We start from the raw sequence: 24,265 nt of genomic DNA, 5'->3' as shown, positions 1-24,265 counted from the left end.
ATCCCGGGGTGTGTTTACTTGTCTGTTATCAACACTCACAATTTTGCCCAATTCTGGTCCGTCTCGTGGACTATTACTCACCGTTTTGGGTCCTCGAGCGATTTCCACGATTGAGGATCCCCGGGGGTGCGTTTACGTGCCCATCGTCAACACTCACAGTTCTGGCCAATTCTGACCCGTTTCGTGGACTATTACTCACCTTTTTGGGGCCCCGAAGCGATTTCCATAGTTGTTGAACCCAAAGATGCACCTACGTGTCGGTCATCAACACTCACAGTTTTGGCCGATTCTGGCCCGTTTTGTGGAATATTAGTCACTATTTTCGGTCCCGAAGGGATTTCCATGATTAACGAACCCCTGGTGCGTTTATGTGTCGGTCATCAACACTCGTGGTTTTTGTCGATTCTGACCCGTTTCATGGACTATTACTCACTGTTTTGGGGTCCCAAAGCGATTTCCATTGTTGTCGAACCCCAAGGTGTGCTTACGTGTTGGTCGTGAAGACCCGCAGTTTGGGCCGATTCTGGCCCGTTTCCTGGACCATTACTCAGTTTTGGGTTCCCAATGTGATTTCCACGATTGATGAACCCTGGGGTGCGTTTACATATCGGTTACCAACACTCACAATTTTGGCCAATTCTAGACCGTTTCGTGGACTATTACTCACCGGTTTGGGGTCCCTGAGCGATTTCCACAATTGATGATTCCCGGGGTGTGCTTAAGTGTCCGTCGTCAACACTCATAGTTTTGGTCAATTCTGACCCGTTTCGTGGAAAATTACTCACTGTTTTGAGGCCCTAGAGTGTTTTCCACGATTGACGAACCCAGGGTGTGTTTATGTGTCGGTCATCAACACTCACGGTTTTGTCGATTCTGACCCGTTTCGTGGACTATTACTCACTGTTTTGGGGTCCCAAAGCGATAATTATTGTCGAACCCCAAGGTATGCTTACGTGTTGGTCGTGAAGAATTGCAGTTTGGGCCGATTCTGGCCCGTTTCCAGTACTATTACTCACTTTTGGGTTCCCAATGTGATTTCCACGATTGATGAACCCCGGGGTGCGTTTACGTATCGGTTACCAACACTCACAATTTTGGCCAATTCTAGACCATTTAGTGGACTATTACTCACCTGTTTGTGCTCCCTGAGCGATTTCCACGATTGATGATCCCCGGGGTGCGCTTAAGTGTTCGTCGTCAACACTCACAGTTTTGGTCAATTCTGACCCGTTTCGTGGACTATTACTCACTGTTTTGGGGCCCAGAGTGTTTTCCACGATTGACGAACCCAGGGTGCGTTTATGTGTCAGTCATCAACACTCACGGTTTTGTCGATTCTGACCAGTTTCATGGACTATTACTCACCGTTTTGGGGTCCCAAAGCGATTTCCACGATTGACGAACCCTATGGTGCGCTTACATGTTGGTCATCAACAACCGCAATTTTGGCCGATTCTGATCCGTTTGGTGCACTATTACTCACCGTTTTGGGGTCTTAGATCGATATACACGATTGCCGATCCCGGGGTGTGTTTACTTGTCTGTTATCAACACTCACAATTTTGCCCAATTCTGGTCTGTCTCGTGGACTATTACTCACCGTTTTGGGTCCTCGAGCGATTTCCACGATTGAGGATCCCCGGGGGTGCGTTTACGTGCCCATCATCAACACTCACAGTTCTGGCCAATTCTGACCCGTTTCGTGGACTATTACTCACCTTTTTGGGGCCCCGAAGCGATTTCCATAGTTGTTGAACCCAAAGATGCACCTACGTGTCGGTCATCAACACTCACAGTTTTGGCCGATTCTGGCCCGTTTTGTGGAATATTAGTCACTATTTTGGGTCCCAAAGCAATTTCCACGGTTGACGAACCCTATGGTGCGCTTACATGTTGGTCATCAACAACCGCAATTTTGGCCGATTCTGGTCCGTTTGGTGCACTATTACTCACCGTTTTGGGATCCTAGAGCGATATACACGATTGCCGATCTTGGGGTGTGTTTACTTGTCTGTTACCGACACTCACAATTTTGCCAATTCTGGTACGTCTCGTGGACTATTACTCACCGTTTTGGGGTCCTAGAGCGATTTGCACGATTGAGGATCCCCGGGGGTGCGTTTACGTGCCCATCATCAACACTCACAGTTCTGGCCAATTCTGACCTGTTTTGTGGAGTACTACTCACCTTTTTCGGGTCCCGAAGCAATTTCCATAGTTGTTGAACCCAAAGATGCACTTACGTGTCGGTCATCAACACTCGAAGTTTTGGCCGATTCTGGCCCATTTTGTGGAATATTACTCACTCTTTTGGGTCCCGAAGGGATTTCCACGATTGGCGAACCCCTAGTGCGCTTATGTGTCGGTCATCAACACTCGCGGTTTTTATCGATTCTGACCCGTTTCGTGGACTATTACTCACTGTTTTGGGGTCCCAAAGCGATTTCCATTGTTGTCGAACCCCAAGGTGTGCTTACGTGTTGGTCGTTAAGACTCGCAGTTTGGGCCCATTCTGGCCCATTTCCTGGACTATTACTCAGTTTTGGGTTCCCAATGTGATTTCCACGATTGATGAACCCCGGGGTGCGTTTACATATCGGTTACCAACACTCACAATTTGGCCAATTCTAGACTGTTTCGTGGACTATTACTCACCGGTTTGGGGTCCCTGAGCGATTTCCACGATTGATGATCCCCGGGGTGCGCTTAAGTGTTCGTCGTCAACACTCACAGTTTTGGTCAATTCTGACCCGTTTCGTGGACAATTACTCACTGTTTTGGGGCCCCAGAGTGTTTTCCACGATTGACGAACCCCTGGTGCGTTTATGTGTCGGTCATCAACACTCGCGGTTTTGTCGATTCTGACCCGTTTCGTGGACTATTACTCACTGTTTTGGGGTCCCAAAGCGATTTCCATGATTGACGAACCCTATGGTGCGCTTACATGTCGGTCATCAACAACCGCAATTTTGGTTGATTCTGGTCCGTTTGGTGCACTATTACTCACCATTTTGGGGTCCTAGAGCGATTTACACGATTGGTGATCCTGGGGTGCGTTTACTTGTCGGTTATCAACACTCACAATTTTAACCAATTCTGGTCCGTCTCCTGGACTATTAGTCACCGTTTTGCGGTCCCAGAGCGATTTCCACGATTGAGGATCCCCGGGGGTGCGTTTACGTGCCCATCATCAACACTCATAGTTCTGGCCAGTTCTGACCCGTTTCACGGACTATTACTCACCTTTTTGGGGCCCCGAAGCGATTTCCATAGTTGTTGAACCCAAAGATGCACCTACGTGTCGGTCATCAACACTCACAGTTTTGGCCGATTCTGGCCCGTTTTGTGGAATATTAGTCACTATTTTGGGTCCCGAAGGGATTTCCACGATTGACGAACCCCTGGTGTGTTTATGTGTCGGTAATCAACACTCGCGGTTTTTGTCGATTCTAACCCGTTTCGTGGACTATTACTAACTGTTTTGGGGTCCCAAAGTGATTTCCATTGTTGTCGAACCCCAAGGTGTGCTTACGTGTTGGTCGTCAAGACTCGCTGTTTGGGCCGATTCTGGCCCGTTTCCTGGACTACTACTCAGTTTTGGGTTCCCAATGTGATTTCCACGATTGATGAACCCCGGGGTGCGTTTACGTATCGGTTACCAACACTCACAATTTTGGCCAATTTTAGACCGTTTCGCGGACTATTACTCACCGGTTTGGGGTCCCTGACCGATTTCCACGATTGATGATCCCCGGGATGCGCTTAAGTGTTCGTCGTCAACACTCATAGTTTTGGTCAATTCTGACCCGTTTCATGGACTATTACTCACTGTTTTGGGGCCCTAGAGTGTTTCCACGATTGACGAACCCCAGTGTGCGTTTACGTGTCGGTCATCAACACTCTCGGTTTTTGTCGATTCTGACCCTTTTGTGGACTATTACTCACCGTTTTGGGATCCCAAAGCGATTTCAATTGTTGTCGAACCCCAAGGTGTGCTTACGTGTTTGTCGAACCCCAATTTTGGCCCGTTTTTGGACTATTACCTAGTTTTGGGGTCCCAAAGTGATTTCCACGATTAACGAACCCCGGGGTGCATTTACGTGTTGGTCATCAAGACAGGCAGTTTGGACCGATTCGGGACATTTTCTTGGACTATTACTTAGTTTTGGGGTCCTAAAGTGATTTCCACGATTGACGAACCGCGGGGTGGGTTTACGTGTCTGTGATCAACACTCACAATTTTGGCCAATTCTGGTCCGTGTCGTGGACTATTACTCTCCATTTTGGGGTCCCAGAATGATTTCCAAGATTGAAGATCCCCGCGCTGCGTTTGGGTGTCCGTCGTCAACACTGATAGTTTTGGCCAATTCTGACCCGTTTCATGGACTATTACTCACCGTTTTGGGGTCCCGAAGCGATTTCCATAGTTGTTGAACCCCAAGGTACGCTTACGTGTTGGTCATCAGCAATCATAGTTTTGTCCGATTCTGGTCCGTTTCGTGCACTATTACTCACTGTTTCGGGGTCCCGGAGTGTTTTGCATGATTGACAAACCCCGGGGTGCGTTTACATGTCGGTCATCAACACTCGTGGTTTTGTCGATTCTGGCCCGTTTCATGGACTATTACTCACCGTTTTGGGGTCCCAAAGCGATTTCCATGCTTGACGAACCCTACGGTGCGCTTACGCATCGGTCATCAACAATCGCAGTATTGGCTATTTCTGGTCCGTTTGGTGCACTATTACTAACCATTTTGGGGTCCTAGAGTGATGTACACGATTGGCGATCCCCGGGGTGCGTTTACTTGTCGGTTATCAACACTCACAATTTTGCCCAATTCTGGTCCGTCTCGTGGACTATTACTCATCGTTTTGGGGTCCCAGAGCCATTTCCATGATTGACGATCCCCAGGGGTGTGTTTACGTGCCCGTTATCAACACTCACAATTCTGGCCAATTCTGACCCATTTCATGGACTATTACTCACTGTTTTGGGGTCCCAAATTGATTTCCACGATTGACCAACCCCAAGGTGTGCTTACGTGTTGGTCGTCAAGAGTCGCAGTTTGGGCCGATTCTGGCCCGTTTCCTGGACTATTACTCAGTTTTGGGTTCCGAATGTGATTTCCCGGGATGCGTTTACAAATCGGTTACCAACACTCACAATTTGGCCAATTCTAGACCGTTTCGTGGACTATTACTTACCGGTTTGGGGTCCCTGAGCGATTTCCACGATTGATGATCCCCGGGGTGCGCTTAAGTGTTCGTCGTCAACTCTCATAGTTTTGGTCAATTCTGACCCGTTCCGTGGACTATTACTCACTGTTTTGGGGCCCTAGAGTGTTTTCCACGATTGACGAACCCAGGGTGCGTTTACGTGTCGCTCATCAACACTTGCGGTTTTTGTCGATTCTGACCCTTTCGTGGACTATTAGTCACCGTTTTGGGGTCCCAAAGCGATTTCCATTGTTGTCGAACCCCAAGGTGTGCTTTCGTGTTGGTCGTCAAGACTCGCAGTTTGGGTCGATTTTGGCCCATTTTTGGACTATTACACAGTTTTGGGGTCCCAAAGTGATTTCCACGATTAACGAACCCCGAGGTGCTTTTACGTGTCGGTTACCAACACTCACAATTTTGGCCAATTTGGGTCCGTTTCGTGGACTATTACTCATCATTTTGGGGTCCCAGAGCGATTTCCACGATTGACGATCCCCGGGGTGCATTTACGTGTTGGTCGTCAAGACAAGCAGTTTGGACCGATTCTGGACAGTTTCTTAGACTATTACTCAGTTTTGGGGTCCTGAAGTGATTTCCACGATTGACGAACCGCGGGGTGGGTTTACGTGTCGGTTATCAACACTCACAATTTTGGCCAATTCTGGTCCGTCTAGTGGACTATTACTCTCCATTTTGGGGTCCCAGAACGATTTCCACGATTGAAGATCCCTGCGGTACGTTTCGGTGTCCGTCGTCAACACTAACAGTTTTGGCCAATTTTGTGCCGTTTCATGGACTATTACTCACCGTTTTGGGGTCATGAAGCGATTTCCATAGTTGTTGAACCCCAAGGTGCGCTTACGTGTTGGTCATCAACAATCATAGTTTTGTCCGATTCTGGTCCGTTTCATGCACTATTACTCACTGTTTCGGGGTCCCGGGGTGTTTTGCATGATTGACGAACCCCGGGGTGCGTTTACGTGTCGGTCATCAACACTCGCGGTTTTGCCGATTCGACCCGTTTCGTGGACTATTACTCACCGTTTTGGGGTCCCAAAGCGATTTCCACGATTGACGAACCCTACGGTGCGATTACGTGTCGGTCATTAACAATCATAGTTTTGGCCGTTTCTGGTCCGTTTGGTGCACTATTGCTCACCATTTTGGGGTCCTAGAGCGATTTACACGATTGGCGATCCCCGGGGTGCGTTTACTTGTCGGTTATCAACACTCACAATTTTGCACAATTCTGGTCCGTCTCGTGGATTATTACTCACCGTTTTGGGGTCCCAGAGCCATTTCCACGATTGACGATCCCCGGGGGTGCGTTTACGTGCCCATCATCAACACTCACAGTTCTGGCCAATTCTGACCCGTTTCGTGGACTATTACTCACCTTTTTGGGGTCCCGAAGCGATTTCCATGGTTGTTGAACCCAAAGATGCACTGACGTGTCGGTCATCAACACTCGCAGTTTTGGCCGATTCTAGCCTGTTTTGTGGAATATTACTCACTGTTTTGGGTCCCGGAGGGATTTCCTTGATTGACGAACCCCTGGTGTGTTTATGTGTCGGTCATCAACACTCACGGTTTTTGTCGATTCTGACCTGTTTTGTGGACTATTACTCACTGTTTTGGGGCCCTAGAGTGTCGGTCATCAACACTCGTGGTTTTAGTCGATTCTGACCCTTTCGTGGACTATTACACACCGTTTTGGGGTCCCAAAGCGATTTCCATTGTTGTCGAACCCCACGGTGTGCTTACGTGTTGGTCGTCAAGACTCACAGTTTGGGCCGATTTTGGCCCGTTTTTGGACTATTACACAGTCTTGGGGTCCCGAAGTGATTTCCACGATTAACGAACCCCGGGGTGCTTTTACATGTCGGTTACCAAGACTCACAATTTTGGCCAATTCAGGTCCTTTTCATGGACTATTACTCACCGTTTTGGGGTCCAAGAGCGATTTCCACGATTGACGATCCCCAGGGTGCATTTACGTGTTGGTCGTCAAGACAGGCAGTTTGGACCGATTCTGGACAGTTTCTTGGACTATTACTCAGTTTTGGGGTCCTGTCGGTGTCAAAACCGGCGGATCTCGGGTAGGGGGTCCCGAACTGTGCGTCTAGGCGGATGGTAACAGGAGACAAGGGACACGACGTTTCTACCCAGGTTCGGTCCCTCTCGATGGAGGTAAAACCCTACTCATGCTTGATTAATATTGATGATATGGGTAGTACAAGAGTTGATCTACCACGAGATCGGAGAGGCTAAACCCTAGAAGCTAGCCTATGGTATGATTGTTGTTTGTCCTACGAACTAAAACTCTTCGGTTTATATAGACACTGGATAGGGCTAGGGTTACACAGAGTCGGTTATAATGGGAGGAGATCTTCATATCAAATCGCCAAGGTTGCCTTCCACGCCAAGGAAAGTCCTATCCGGACACAGGACGAAGTCTTCAATCTTGTATCTTCATAATCCGGGAGTCCGGACAAAGGTCATAGTCCGGCCATCCGGACACCCCCTAGTCCGGGACTCCCTCGGTAGCCCCTGAACCAGGCTTTCAATGACGACGAGTCCGGCGCGCAAATTGTCTTCGGCATTGCAAGGCGGGTTCCTCCTCCAAATTCTCCATAGAAGATGTTTGAACACAAGGATAGTGTCCGGCTCTGCAAAATAAGTTCCACATGCCACCGTAGAGAGAATAATATCTGCACAAATCTAATCTGCTGACGTATTCCACAGCGTGACATCACGCCACGGCCAGGACTTTATTCGAATCGTTTTACTGTTCCACCTCAGCGCATTTAGCGAGGCGGTTTCCTTGGCACGTCTTGTCAAAGCAGAGATCGTGTCCCCTTATTCCAGGATTCTCATCAATACGGGCGTGGGTAACCCAACCGCGCCATTAACCGCGGCGCTTGGGAGATAAGCGAGTTTTATTAGGCTGGTGGGGGCTCATAGTCTCGGCCACCCATATAAGGGGATAAGGATCCACCCTTTCCATTCACGCCTTCTTCCTCCCTTGCTTGTCCATCCGCGCACTCGAACTCCAGCGCCCAAGTCGGCACTTCCCACCTCGACCTTTCTCCAATCATGTCCGGAGCGGGAGGTAGATGGATGGCCTCCTCCGTCACGGAGGGGCAAATCAAAAAGTTGAGGAAGGCCGGATACTTGTCCGACGACATCGCGCACCGGCTTCCCGAGGAGGGGCAACTCGTCCCCACCCCTAGGCACCATGAGAGGGTCGTGTTTCTCCCCAATTTCCTCTACGGACTAGGCTTTCCCCTTCACCCCTTTGCCCGGGGGCTCATGTTCTACTACGGCCTGGACTTCCACGATCTGGCCCCGAACTTCATCCTCAACATTTCGGCGTTCATCGTCGTATGTGAGGCCTTCCTCCGCATCCAGCCTCACTTTGGCCTATGGCTAAAGATCTTCAGCGTCAAGCCGAAGGTCATGGACGGACGTCAAGCGGAGTGCGGAGGCGCCATGGTGGGCAAAATAGCCAACGTCACATGGCTCGAGGGCGCCTTCGTAGAGACCATCAAAGGATAGCGATCGGGGTGGTTCTATATCACTGAGCCGCGTGACCCTGAATGCACAGCAGCCCCCGAATTTCGATCCGGCATCCCCACTCGGCTCACATCTTGGAAGGAGATGGGCCTATTGTGGGGTAGTCCAGAAAAGGTGACTGGACTCCAAACCTGCGTCCGAGACGTGGTGAACAAGAAGGTTAAGCTCGTCAACGTAGTCCAGGTCATGCTCTTCCGCCGGATTCTTCCGTGTCAACGAAGGGCCTTCACCTTGTGGGAGTTCGACCCGGCCCAGCACCGGACTCTGTCCCGGCTTTTTGACACAAAGCACGAGGACGCTTGGAAGGTGCTATTCAAGAGCTCTGAGGTCTCCCCACCCGTCACCAAGGACCGCGTATTCTGCGCCAAGCGCCAAGCCACCGAAGTAAGCTCGCTTTTTGTCTTTCTCGGGACACTTGATTTTCATGGTTCGATTCCATGCAGGATCTAAACTCCTGCTCCTTTGACAGGACTGGAAGAGGACATCCGGGCAGTTTAACTGCCCGGCCCCTTTACCCGAAGGCCCAGCAGACGCGCGCTTGATGAAGCTGCTGGTTCCGGCACCTCACGTGGTGCCGGAGAAGAAGGCCAAGAAGAAGGCCACGGGTACCCGAAAGAGTTCCCGGCGCATGGTGGTGTCGGATTCATCGCCCGACAACCCCGAAGCACCCTCCGCCTCTGAGGACGAGGAGGAGGAAGAAGAAGAAGAAGAAGCCTCTCCCCATTCAGCAAGGGGAGGAAAGAAAAGGAAAGCCGCCCCAACTGGGGGGGGCGGAGGGTCCAAGAAGGGGAGGAATGGTCATCCAGGGTCAAGCCCCTGGCAAAATCGTAAGTATCCGGACACCAGAATAACTTATGGCGCTCCTCTGATGTATGGTACCTTCTGACGCTGAATTCAATTATGCAGTCCGCCCTGGGCTCAGCTCGGCGATTCGTCGAGTGGCTCCCTGGACTCGTCGGATGTGAATAGCGCTTCACTTCCGACGGCCTCCTCCCTCTCCCTACAGACGATGCTGAGGTGGAGTCCCAAAAGTGGCTAAACCAGGAGGCGGTGGTCCTGTAGGCGCCACAAGGCGACCTCCCGGACTCCAAGCCCAAAGGGGGTAAAACCCCAGAGGGATCTAAGTCCGACCCTGGGCCGGACACCGCTCCCGAACCAACAACGGTTCCAGAGACCGGCAAGCGGCGCCTTCGTAAGAAAGGCGTGCCTACGACGCCGGCGGCCTCCGTCCAACCGGAGACGCCGGACAACTTGCTGGAGGTACTTAACGGCGCCTCCATCGATGAGGAGCACCGCACTGTTATGAGTGCGGTGATTCAGAAGGTTCAGTCCATCAAGAGCGGACTGACAGAAGCCTGTACCAACCTACTAATGGGCTTCGAGGTATGTAAAACATATAAAAATGTTACCGCATAGACAGTAGCCCCTGATGCTCAGTTCGGCGTTCGAAAAGAAAAGCCAAGCTGAGGATCTAAAAAGATATATGCAGGAGTCTAACATAAATGTGTCAATATGGGAATGCAGGTTGCGCTGCTGACCTCTGTCGCACTGACTGCGGAAGTCTATACATTGAAGAAGAGCCTCGAGCGGTCCGAGAACGAGCTCGCCCGTGCCAAGAAGCAGCTCGAGGACAAGGAGGGTACGTAATACCTTATGTAAATGTATATAGAAATACCTGGTTGCAAATAATGACATGACCAACCTGAATGTCGCAGGGACCACGATCGAGGTGGCGACCCTGAAGGAGGCGGTGTCCAAGGCCGAAATGAGTGCGGCCTTGGAGCGCACCGAGCGAGAGATACAGGAGGCACGGGTGGCGTAGGTGCGGCTCGAGCTCCAGGCTCTCGTTGAGAAACACGAGAGTTTGGAGCGTGACTCGAAGACTCGATAGTCCGAGCTTACCTTGGCTCATGAGAGTGCCAAAACCGCTAAGGCCGAAGCCCAGAAGGCCCTCCAGGAGATCGAGGCAATAAAGAAGATAGCGGCGGGTAAGGCATTCTTTATGCAAAGCAAGCATATAAAAGTGAATTATCTGTTACTTACCCGAATCCGAAGCTCTCCAGGAGCGTTCGTTGATCTGCCCCGTAGTGTGTCTGATGCTGCCACGTTCTACCGCGTCAAGGAGGGGATCTCGATGGAAAAGGTGTTCTGGTCTCAATATGCTGAGGCCGGACATCCGGTGCCCTTGAGTGACCAGCTGAAGCAGCTGGTCGAGCTCCACAAGGTGGCCGAACATGCCATGAAGGGCCTCATAGTTCGGCTGTGGCCAGGAGAAGCCATGCCAGGGAGCTACTTCGGTCTGGTGCGGCGGCTGGTGGACGCTTGTCCCTGGATTGAAGTCATTAAGCACTCCGTCTGTATTCAAGGTGCCCGTCGGGCCCTTGCCCGTGCTAAAGTGCACTGGGGGAAGATGGATGCCGAGAAGCTTGTGACGGACCCGCCTCCACTTGGCAAGGAGTATCGCAAGCCCGAGATGTATTATGAGGGCGTCCTGAAGGGTGCCCGCATTATAGCGGGTGAATGCTCCAAAGATGTAATTTTTTAGTAGACTCGCATCTGTTATCCTGTGCGCTGAAAACTTTGTTCATATGCGCTAAGCAACGCTTGTTAATTTAAAATATTACCTTTTGTGCGGCCGTTTATTAAATCTGAGAGATGCAAGTCGTCGGCTTCTGCCCCCATGCCACGAGTGCTGGGGTGTTCGGGATAATCCTGAGCGCTCTTGTTCCCATTCTTGGGTCCATCTAGGGAGGCGCTCAGCACAACGAACAAGGCCATCGGGCTTATAGTGCTTTATCACTCTCATTAGTCATAGAATTCTATAATTTTAAATTTTGGTGAAGCCCCTAGTATTCGGAAGACCGAGTTCGGGGCGTTATCCACGCCTGGGCCGGATAAATCCGGCTCCTCGCTCGAAGCGGCATAAGTCTTTAAGGTCTCGAAAAACCTCGCGAACAGCGACCGGTCTCTCGCATTATCAGGACGGTCAGTTTTAGCTTTCTCTACTGAGATGTTAACCCAGCTCAACTGGGGCACAATCACAGTAGTTCTCCCAACACTACCTTAGCCAACATTGCGGAACATAAGGTAACAAAACATGGGAGCCCGGCAAACCCAACTATTGACCCAAGACATGATTCGGAGCCGATGCATATAGTGCTATAAGTTCGGGGTGCCGCACTCATGAGAGTGTTCGGTCTTCTCACACCGTGTTATGGGGTGCTGAAGCCCCTGGTGTATTGGCCGTATGAGAGTGTACATTTGCAAAATGTCATGACTGAACATATTTGTATAAAAATAGATGAATACAATAATAGATAAGAGCTATATATTGTTTATTAAAGGGGGCTGCTATGAAAGCAGAACGATACAAATAGTGCGGTAAGCAAGGGGTGGGATTATTTGACATATTCCCCTCCAGGGGCAAGCTGTCAGACCTTTAAGTAAAACGGGTATTTAGCTCATTATAGAGACCACCTGGACATTTGACGTGGCTTGTGCTCTCCCTGGCTGTTGCATCATGTGTTCGGCGAGTGTATTCCCGGACAGGCCTTCGGGATAGTCAGGTCCTGAAATAAATAATAAAAAAAGGAAACTGCAGAATAGGGAGCCCCTAGTGGGGTTAAGCCGCATTATGGGAGTGCCGTAGTTGTTCCCCTCCCCTTATGCCCATGGTATTTACAAAGCGTATTTATGTACACGTGGTACCGCTATCGCCATCTGGCAAGGGCTGGGGTTGGGGCCGCACTGCTCTGCTTGCTCGGAGCGTGCCAGCCGGTTTTGTTGTAGGTTACTTCAGGCGCGCTTGACGTTGTCCGGAAGCTTAACACCCGGATTGGGGAATTGCCTTGATAGGCTACTTTGAACTTCCGCCGCCAGGGCCGCCGTGTGCTCCTCCGTTCGGAGGGAGCGTTCGGTGTTTCCATTTACCATAATGACTCCGCGAGGGCCTGGCATCCTGAGCTTGAGATATGCGTAGTGCGGCACTGCATTGAATTTCGCGAATGCGGTTCGTCCGAGCAGGGCATGATAGCCACTGCGGAATGGGACTATGTCGAAGATTAACTCTTCGCTTCGGAAATTATCCGGGGATCCGAAGACCACTTCGAGTGTAACCGAGCCTGTATAGGTGGCTTCTACACCTGGTATGACTCCTTTAAAGGTTGTCTTTGTGGGTTTAATCCTTGAGGGATCTATACCCATTTCCGCACTGTATCCTGATAAAGCAGGTTCAGGCTGCTGCCGCCGTCCATGAGGACTCTAGTGAGGTGAAATCCGTCAATGATTGGGTCTAGGACCAATTCGGCGAATCCGCCGTGACGGATGCTAGTGGGGTGGTACCTTCGATCAAAAGTGATCGGGCAGGAGGACCATGGGTTGAACTTCGGGGCGACCGGCTCCAACGCATAGACGTCCTTGCAAGCATGCTTCCGCTCCCTTTTGGGGATATGGGTTGCGTATATCATGTTCATCGTCCGCACTTGCAGGGGGAAACCCTTCTGTCCTCTGTTGTTCGGCGGCCGGGGCCCCTCCTCGTCATCGCTATGCAGCCCCTTGTCTCTGATTTCGGCACTTAACTTGCATGCCTTCTTGAACACCCAACAATCCCTGTTGGTGTGGTTGGCTGGTTGTTCGGGGGTGCCGTGTATCTGGCACGAGCGATCGAGTATCCGGTCTAAACTGGATGGGCCCGGAGGGTTTCTTTTGAATGGCTTCTTCCGTTGACTGGGTTTAGAGCCTCTGAATCCGGCATTAGCTGTCGTATCCTCAGTGTTGTTGCTGTTAATGCGGCGCGTGTGCTTGTTGCGACGAGACCTGCCGTTGTTGTCCTTGGTATCCGAATTGCCAGGGCTCTTGGTTATGTTATTGCTACGAGCTAGCCAGCTGTTTTCTCCCGCGCAAAAGCGGGTCATGAGTGTCGTGAGGGCTGCCATATATTTCGGCTTTTCCTGTCCTAGGTGCCGGGCAAGCCATTCGTCTCGGATGTTGTGCCTGAAGGCTGCAAGGGCCGCGGCGTCCGGACAGTTGACTATTTGATTTTTCTTGGTTATTAACCGTGTCCAGAATTGTCTGGCCGATTCCTCTGGCTCCTGGATTATGTGGCTGAGGTCATCGGCGTCTGGTGGTCGCACATAAGTGCCCTGGAAGTTGTCAAGGAACGCGGATTCCAAGTCCTCCCAGCAACTAATTGACTTTGCTGGCAGGCTGTTAAGCCAATGCCGAGATGGTCCTTTAAGCTTGAGCGGGAGGTATTTGATGGCGTGTAGATCATCACCACGGGCCATGTGAATATGAAGGATATAATCCTCGATCCATACCGCGGGATCTATTATGCCATCGTATGATTCGATGTTTACGGGTTTAAAACCCTCGGGGATTTGATGATCCATTACTTCGTCTGTGAAGCATAGTGGGTGTGTGGCGCCCCTATACTGGGCTATATCGCGACTCAGCTCGGATGAGCTTTGTCTTTGGTGTTCGGCCTGGCCGTATTTATCATATCCGGCGTGACGGTTATCTTCACATGACGTGGGGCACCCACGCGATCCGTAGATCGATCTTGTTTGCCTTGCCTTATTCTCCAATATGTCTTGCAGGTCTGTTGCGTCTCCCCGCACTTTGGTATTTTTTGAGCGGTGCCGGGGTGCGTCTTGGGTCGAGGGCCGGAAGGCCTCTCTGTCGCGGCCACGGGGTGGCCGATCGGGCGCATCGTACGCTAGTGATGTAGGTTTAGTTGCTTCCTCCTCAAGTTGGGGTAGCAGCCTGCGCTTTGGGTAGCTCTTGGAGGGGCGTTCGGGTTTATACTCTTTGGCCGCTAGGACATTGGTCCATCTGTCGGCTAGCAAGTCTTGGTCAGCTCTAAGCTGCTGCTGTTTTTTCTTGAGGCTGCTTGCCGTGGCCATAAGCCTGCGTTTGAAACGCTCTTGTTCGACGAGATCCTCTGGCACGACGAATTTGTCATCGTCGAGGCTTGCCTCGTCTTCGGAGGGAGGCATATAATTGTCGTCCTCGACCTCCCTGTCCTCAGCTCTCTCATGAGGGCTGGCTCCTTCGTTCTCCTACGCTAAATCCTGCTGGAGGGGGTGGTCTTTAGCAGTGTCCGGCGTGTTGTTATCTCCGGTGCCGGACTCGCCATTTTTTCTTTGGCGGGATTTAGAGCGGCACCGCTGAAGTCGACGCTTGGGTTGCTTCTTGGAGGGGTCGTCCTCCGTTTTTTCATCGCCATCCCCTACTTTGGGGGTGTCCACCATGTATATGTCATATGACAAGGTGGCTTTCCAGTGCCCTATAGGTGCTGGTTCTTTGTCGTCTCCTTCATCGGCGTCCATACCGTCGATGTCTTCGGAGTCGAAGTCGAGCATGTCGGTTAAATCGTCAACAGTGGCTACGAAGTGGGTGCTGGGTGGGTTTCGAATTTCTTCGTCGTCCGCATCCCAACCATGCTGACCATAGTCCGGCCAGGGCTCTCCTGACAAATAGAGAGAGACTTTAGTGAATTCAGGATATCGCCAAAGGGCGAGTGCTGAAAGACGTCCGTGGCGGTGAACTCCATGATCGGAGCCCAATCAGGTTTGATCGGAAGAGGTGCGGAGGATTCGAAGTTCGAAACGGAGTCTGGCACCCTGGAGTCATAGGCCTCACAAAGGACTGGCCTGGTGTTCGGCTCTATCGCCGTAGAGATTCCGGCTCCTGGGGCGGCGTCCAACCGTCCGTCCCCAATTGGCGCAGTCGACTCCGAGATAATGGTCGGAGCGGGCGCCTGAGCGATGCTCTTGGCGTTGTCCGGCGGCAGAGCTAAATCATGCCCCTCGTGACAGTGTGGCGTGCTCGGCCGTGGCTCGAATTCGTCGAAGATCAAGTCCCCACGGATGTCGGCCGTGTAGTTCAAACTTCCCAATCTGACCTAATGGCCAGGGGCATAGCTTTCGATCTGCTCCTGATGGCCAAGCGAATTGGCCCGCAGTGCAAAGCCGCCGAATACGAAGATCTGTCTGGGGAGAAAAGTCTCACCCTGGACCGCATCGTGGTTGATGATCGAAGAAGCCCTCGGGCCTAAAGGTGACGACACAGAGGAACTCTCAATGAAATCACCAATGTCGGTGTCAAAACCAGCGGATCTCGGGTAGGGGGTCCCGAACTGTGCGTCTAGGCGGATGGTAATAGGAGACAAGGGACACGATGTTTTTACCCAGGTTCGGGCCCTCTCGATGGAGGTAAAACCCTACTCTTGCTTGATTAATATTGATCATATGGGTAGTACAAGAGTTGATCTACCACGAGATCGGAGAGGCTAAACCCTAGAAGTAAGCCTATGGTATGATTGTTGTTCGTCCTACGGACTAAAACTCTTCGGTTTATAAAGACACCGGAGAGGGGGAGGGTTACACAGAGTCGGTTACAATGGGAGGAGATCTTCATATCAAATCGCCAAGCTTGCCTTCCACGCCAAGGAAATTCCTATCCAGACACGGGACGAAGTCTTCAATCTTGTATCTTCATAATCCGAGAGTCCGGACAAAGGTCATAGTCCGGCCATCCGGACACCCCCTAATCCGGGACTCCCTCAGGTCCTGAAGTGATTTCCACGATTGACGAACCGCGGGGTGGATTTACGTGCCGGTTATCAACACTCACAATTTTGGCCAATTCTGGTCCGTCTCGTGCACTATTACTCTCCATTTTGGGGTCCCAGAACGATTTCCATGATTGAAGATCCCCGCGGTGCGTTTGGGTGTCCGTCGTCAACAATAACAGTTTTGGCAAATTCTAACCCGTTTCACGGACTATTACTCACCGTTTTGGGGTCCCGAAGCGATTTCCATAGATGTTGAACCCCAAGGTGCGCTTACGTGTTGATCATCAACAATCATAGTTTTGTCCGATTCTGGTCTGGTTCGTGCACTATTACTCACTATATTGGGGTCCCGGAGTGTTTTGCATGATTGACGAACCCCGGGGTGCGTTTATGTGTCGGTCATCAACACTCGCGGTTTTGTCGATTCTGACCCATTTCGTGGACTATTACTCACCGTTTTGGGGTCCCAAAGTGATTTCCATGATTTACGAACCCTACGGTGCGCTTACGTGTCGGTCATTAACAATCGCAGTTTTGGCCGTTTCTGGTCCGTTTGGTGCAATATTGCTCACCATTTTGGGGTCCTAGAGCTATTTACACGATTGGCGATCCCCAGGGTGCGTTTACTTGTCGGTTATCAACACTCACAATTTTGCCCAATTCTGGTCCGACTCGTGGACTATTACTCACCGTTTTGGGGTCCCAGAGCCATTTCCACGATTGACGATCCCCGGGGGTGCGTTTACGTGCTCGTCATCAACACTCATAGTTCTAGCCAATTCTGACCCGTTTCGTGGACTATTACTCACCTTTTTGGGGTCCCGAAGAGATTTCTATAGTTGTTGAACCCAAAGATGCACTTACGTGTCGGTCATCAACACTCGCAGTTTTGGCCGATTCTGGCCCGTTTTGTGGAATATTACTCACTGTTTTGTGTCCCAGAGGGATTTCCACGATTGATGAACCACTGGTGCGTTTATGTGTCGCTCATCAACGCTCGCGGTTTTGTCAATTCTGACCCGTTTTGTGGACTATTACGCATCATTTTGGGGTCCCAAAGCGATTTCCACGATTGATGAACCCTACGGTGCGCTTACGTGTCGGACATCAACAGTCGCCGTTTTGGCCGTTTCTGGTTCGTTTGGTGCACTATTACTCACAGTTTTCGGTTCCTAGAGCGATTTACACGATTGGCGATCCCCGGGGTGCGTTTACTTGTTGGTTATCAACACTCACAATTTTTCCCAATTCTGGTCTGTCTCGTGGACTATTACTCATCGTTTTGGGGTCCCAGAGCCGTTTCCACGATTGGCGATCCCTGGGGGTGCGTTTACGTGACCGTCATCAACACTCAGAGTTCTGGCCAATTCTGACCCGTTTCGTGGACTATTACTCACCTTTTTGGGGTCCCGGAGCGATTTCCAAAGTAGTTGAACCCAAAGATGCACTTACGTGTCGGTCATCAACACTCGCAGTTTTGGCCGTTTCTGGCCCATTTTGTGGAATTATTACTCACTGTTTTGGGTCCCGGAGGGATTTCCACGATTGACGAACCGCAAGGTGTGCTTACGTGTTGGTCATCAAGACTCGTAGTTTGGGCCGATTCTGGCCCGTTTCCTGGACTATTACTCAGTTTTGGGTTCCCAGTGTGATTTCCATGATTGATGAACCCTGGGGTGCGTTTACGTATCGGTTACCAACACTCACAATTTTGGCCAATTCTAGACCGTTTCATGGACTATTACTCACCGGTTTGGGGTCCCTGAGCGATTTCCATGATTTATGATCCCCGGGGTGCGCTTAAGTGTTCGTCGTCAACACTCACAGTTTCTGTCATTTCTGACCTGTTTCGTGGACTATTACTCACTGTTTTGGGGCCCCCGGAGTGTTTTCCATATTGATGAACCGCAGGGTGCGTTTATGTGTCGGTCATCAACAGTCGCGGTTTTGTCAATTCTGACCCATTTCATGGACTATTACTCACCATTTTGGGTCCCAAAGAGATTTCCACGATTGACGAACCCTAAGTGCGCTTACGTGTCGGTCATAAACAACCCCAATTTTGGCCGATTCTGGTCCGTTTGGTGAACTTATTACTCACTGTTTTGGGGTCCTAGAGCTATTTACACGATTGGCGATGCCCGGGGTCCGTTTACTTGTCGGTTATCAACCCTCACAATTTTACCCAATTCTGGTCCGTCTCGTGGACTATTACTCACCGGTTTGGGGTCCCTGAGTGATTTCCATGATTGATGATGCCCGGGTTGCGCTTAAGTGTTCATCGTCAACACTCATAGTTTTGGTTAACTCTGACCCGTGTCGTGGACTATTACTCACCGTTTTGGGCACCCTGAGTGTTTTCCATGATTGACGAACCCCAGGGTGCGTTTACGTGTCGGTCATCAACACTGGCGGTATTTGTCGATTCTAACCCTTTCGTGGACTATTACTCACCATTTTGGGGTCCCAAAGCGGTTTCCATTGTTGTCGAACCCCAAGGTGTGCTTACGATTTTAGCCCGTTTTTGGACTATTACATAGTTTTGGGTCCCGAAGTGATTTCCACGATTGACGAACCACGGGGTGCTTTTACGTGTCCGTTACCAACACTCACAATTTTGGCCAATTCGGGTCCATTTCGTGGACTATTACTCACCGTTTTGGGGTCCCAGAGCGATTTCCACGATTGAGATCCCCGAGGTGCATTTACGTGTTGGTCGTCAAGAGACGCAGTTTGGACCGATTCTGGACAGTTTCTTGGACTATTACTCGGTTTTGGGGTCCCAAAGTGATTTCCACGATTGACGAACCCTGGGGTGTGTTTACGTGTTGGTTATCAACACTCACAATTTTGGCTAATTCTGGTCCGTCTCGTGGACTATTCCTCTCCATTTTGGGGTCCCAGAATGATTTCCATGATTGAAGATCCCCGGGGTCCGTTTGGGTGTCCGTCGTCAACACTGATAGTTTTGGCCAATTCTGACCTGTTTCACGGACTATTACTCACCGTTTTGGGGTCCCGAAGCGATTTCTATAGTTTTTGAACCCCAAGGTGCGCTTACGTGTTCGTCATCAACAACCATAGTTTTGTCTGATTCTGGTCCTATTCGTGCAGTATTACTCACTGATTCGGGGTCCGAGAGTGTTTTGCATGATTGATGAACCACAGGGTGCGTTTACGTGTCGGTCATCAACACTTGCGGTGTTGTTGATTCTGACCCATTTCTTGGACTATTACTCACCGTTTTGGGGTCCGAAAGCGATTTTCACGATTGACGAACCCTACGGTGCGCTTATGTGTCGGTCATCAACAATCACAGTTTTGGCGATTCTGGTCCGTTTGGTGCACTCTTACTCACCGTTTTCTGGTCTTGAAGCGATTTACACGATTGGTGATCCCCTGGGGTGCATTTACGTGTCGGATATCAACACTCACAATTTTTCCCAATTTTGGTCCTTCTCGTGGACTATAACTCACCATTTTGGGATCCCAGAACGATTTCGAATATTGATGATCCCGGGGGTGCGTTTACGTGCCGGTCGTCAACACTCATAGTTCTGGCCAATTCTGACCCGTTTCGTGGACTATTACTCACCGTTTTGGGGGTCCCGAAGCGATTTCCATAGTTTTGGACCCCAAGGTCCGCTTATGTGTTGGTCATCAACAATCATAGTTTTTGTCTGATTCTCATCCGTTTCGTGCACTATTACTCACTGTTTCGGGGTCCCGGAGTGTTTTCCACGATTGACGAACTCCATGGTGCGTTTACGTGTCGGTCATCAAGCCTCGCGATTTTGTCGATTCTGACCCCTTTCGTGGACTATTACTCACTGTTTTGGAGTCCCAAAGCGATTTCTACGATTGACGAACCCACCGGTGCGCTTTCGTGTCGGTCATCAACAACCACAATTTTGGCCGATTCTGGTCCGTTTGGTGCACTATTACTCAGCGTTTTGGGGTCCTAGAGCGATTTACATGATTGGCGATCCCCGGGGTGCGTTTACTTGTCGGTTGTCAACACTCACAATTTTGCCCAATTCTGGTCCGTCTCGTGGACTATTACTCACAATTTTGGTGTCCCAGAGCGATTTCCACGATTGACGATCCTCGGGGGTGCGTATACGTGAACGTCATCAACACTCACAGTTTTGGACAATTCTGACCCGTTTCGTGGATTATTACTCACCTTTTTGGGGTCTCGAAGCGATTTCCATAGTTGTTGAACCGAAAGATGCACTTACGTGTCGGTCATCAACACCCGTTTTGTGGAATATTACTCATTGTTTTGGGTCCCAGAAGGATTTCCACGACTGACGAACCCCTGGTGCGTTTATGTGTCGGTCATCAACACTCATAGTTCTGGCCAATTCTGACCCGTTTCGTGGACTATTACTCACTGTTTTTGGGTCCCAAACCGATTTCCATTGTTGTCAAACCACAAGGTGTGCTTACGTGTTGGTCGTCAAGACTCACAGTTTGGGCCGATTCTGGCCCGTTTCCTGGACTATTACTCAGTTTTGGGGTCCCGATGTGATTTCCACGATTGATGAACCCCGGGGTGCTTTTACGTGTCGGTTACCAACACTAACAATTTTGGCCAATTCGGCTCCGCTTCGTGGACTATTACTCACTGTTTCGGGGTCCCAGAGCAATTTCCAGGATTAACGATCCCCAGGGTGCATTTACGTGTTGGTCGTCAAGACGCTCAGTTTGGACCGATTCTGGACTGTTTCTTGGACTATTACTCAGTTTGGGGGTCCCGAAGTGATTTCCACGTTTGACGAACCCGGGGTGCGTTTATGTGTCGCTTATCAACACTCACAATTTTGGCCAATTTTGGTCCGTCTCGTGGACTATAACTCTCCATTTTGGGGTCCCAGAATGATTTCCACAATTAAAGATCCCCTAGGTGCGTTTGGGTGTCCATCGTCAACACTCACAGTTTTGGCCAATTTTGACCCGTTTCGTGCACTATTGTTCACTGTCTTGTGGTCCCAAAGCGATTTCCATAGTTGTTGAACCCCAAGGTGCGCTTACGTTTTGGTCATCAACAATAATAGTTTTGTCCGATTCTGGTCCGTTTCGTGCACTATTACTCACTGTCACCGGGTCCCAGAGTGTTTTGCATGATTGACGAACCCCGGGGTGCGTTTATGTGTCGGTCATCAACACCCGTTTCATGGACTATTACTCACCGTTTTGGGGTCCCAAAGAGATTTCCATGATTGACGAACCCTACGGTGCGCTTACGTGTCGGTCATCAATTATCGCAGTTTGGCCGATTCTGGTCCGTTTGGTGCATTATTACTCACCGTTTTGGCGTCCTAGAGCGATTTACACGATTGGCGATCCCCGTAGTGCATTTACGTGTCGGTTATCAACACTCACAATTTTGCCCAATTCTAGTCTGTCTCATGGACTATAACTCACTGTTTTGGGGTCCCAGAGCGATTTCCAAGATTGACGATCCCGGGGGTGCGTTTACATGCCCGTCGTCAACACTCACAGTTGTGGCCAATTCTCACCCGTTTTGCGGACTATCGCTCACCATTTTGGGGTCCTGAAGCGATTTCCATAGTTGTTGGATCCTAAGGTGCGCTTACGTGTCGGTCATCAACAACCGCAGTTTTGGCCGATTTCGGTCCGTTTGGTGCAATATTACTCACCGTTTTGTAGTCCCAGAGCGATTTCCATGATTGACGATCCCGTGGGCGCTATTATGTGCCCGTCGTCAACACTCACCGCTCTGGCCAATTCTGACCCGTTTCGTGGACTATTACTCACCTTTTTGGGGTCTCGAAGCGATTTCCATAGTTGTTGAACCCAAAGATGCACTTACATGTTGCTCATGAACACTCGCGATTTTTGTCGATTCTGAACCTTTCGTGCACTATTACTCACCGTTTTGGGGTCCCAAAGCAATTTCCATTGTTGTTGAACCCCAAGGTGTGCTTATGTGTTGGTCGTTAAGACTCGCAATTTGGGCCGATTTTGGCCCGTCTTTGGACTATTACACAGTTTTGGGGTCCCGATGTGATTTCCATGATTGACGAACCCTAGGGTGCTTTTACGTTTCAGTTACCAACACTCACAATTTTGGCCAATTCGGGTCCGCTTCGTAGACTATTACTCACCATTTTGGGGTCCCAGAGCGATTTCCACGATTGATGACCCCCGGGGTGCATTTAAGTGTTGGTCATCAAGACTCGCAGTTTGGGCCGATTCTGGCCCTTTTCTTGGACTATTACTAAGTTTTGGGGTCCCGAAGTGATTTCCATGATTGACGAACCCCGGGGTGCGTTTACATGTCCGTTATCAACACTCACAGTTTTGGCCAATTCTGCTCCGTTTCGTCGACTATTACTCACTGGTTTTGCTCCCGGAGGGGTTTCCACGATTGACTAACCCCTGGTGCGTTTATGTGTCGGTCATCAACACTCACAATTTTACCCAATTATGTTCTGTCTCGTGGACTATTACTCATTGTTTTGGGTCCCGGAGGGATTTCCATGATTGACGAACCCCTAGTGCCTTTATGTGTCGGTCATCAACACTCGCGGTTTTTGTCGATTCTGACCCGTTTCGTGGACTATTACTCACTATTTTGGGGTCAAAGGCGATTTCCATTGTTGTCAAACCCCAAGGTGTGCTTACGTGTTGGTCGTTAAGACTCGCAGTTTGGGCCGATTCTGGCCCGGTTCCCAAAGTGATCTCCAGGATTGATGAAACCCGGGGTCCGTTTACGTATGGGTTACCAACACTCACAATTTTGGCCAATTCTAGACCGTTTCGTGGACTATTACTCACCGGTTTGGGTTCCCTGAGCGATTTCCACGATTGATGATCCCCGACGTGCGCATAAGTGTTCTTTGTCAACACACACAGTTTTGGCCAATTCTGACCCGTTTTGTGGACTATTGCTCACTGTTTTGGGGCCTCGGAGTGTTTTCCATGATTGACGAACCCCAGGGTGCGTTTACATGTCGGTCATCAACACTCTCGGTTTTTATCGATTCTGACACGTTTCATGGACTATTACTCTGTTTTCGTGTCCCAAAGCGATTTCATGGTTGTCGAACCCCAGGGAGTGCTTACGTGTTGGTTGTCAAGACTCGCAGTTTGGGCCGATTCTGGCCCGTTTCTTGGACTATTAATCAGTTTTGTGGTCCCGAAGTGATTTCAACGATTGACGAACCCCGGGGTGCGTTTACGTGTCCGTTATCAACACTCACAGTTTTGGCCAATTCTATTCCGTTTCGTGGACTATTACTCACTGGTTTGGGTTCCGGAGGGGTTTCCACGATCAACGAACCCATGGTGCGTTTATGTGTCGGTCATCAATGCTCGTGATTTTTGTCGATTCTGACCCGTTTTTTGGACTATTACTCACCGTTTTGTGGTCCCAAAGCGATTTCCATTGTTGTTGAACCCCAAGGTGTGCTTACGTGTTGGTCGTCAAGACTCGCAGTTTGGGCCGATTTTGGCCCGTTCTTGGACTATTACACAGTTTTGGGGTCCCGAAGTGATTTCCATGATTGACGAACCCCGGGGTGCTTTTAAGTTTTGGTTACCAACACTCACAATTTTGGCCAATTCGGGTCCGTTTCGTGGACTATTACTGACCGTTTTGGGGTCCCAGAGCTATTTCCTCGATTGACGATACCCAGGGTGCATTTACATGATGGTCGTCAAGACACGCAGTTTGGGCCAATTACGGACTATTTCTTGGACTATTACTCAATTTTTGGGTCCCGAAGTGATTTCCACGATTGACAAACCCAGGGGTGCGTTTACGTGTCAGTTATCAACACTCACAATTCTGGTCCTTTTGGTGCACTATTACTCACCGTTTTGGGGTCCTAGATCGATATACACGATTGCCGATCCCGGGGTGTG

The sequence above is a fragment of the Triticum aestivum genome, chromosome 4B, assembly GCF_018294505.1.
Source record: "Triticum aestivum cultivar Chinese Spring chromosome 4B, IWGSC CS RefSeq v2.1, whole genome shotgun sequence".
In the NCBI taxonomy this organism is placed as follows: domain Eukaryota; kingdom Viridiplantae; phylum Streptophyta; class Magnoliopsida; order Poales; family Poaceae; genus Triticum; species Triticum aestivum.
The sequence above is the reverse complement of the archived record's forward strand: the minus strand, read 5'-3'. Positions refer to the sequence as shown.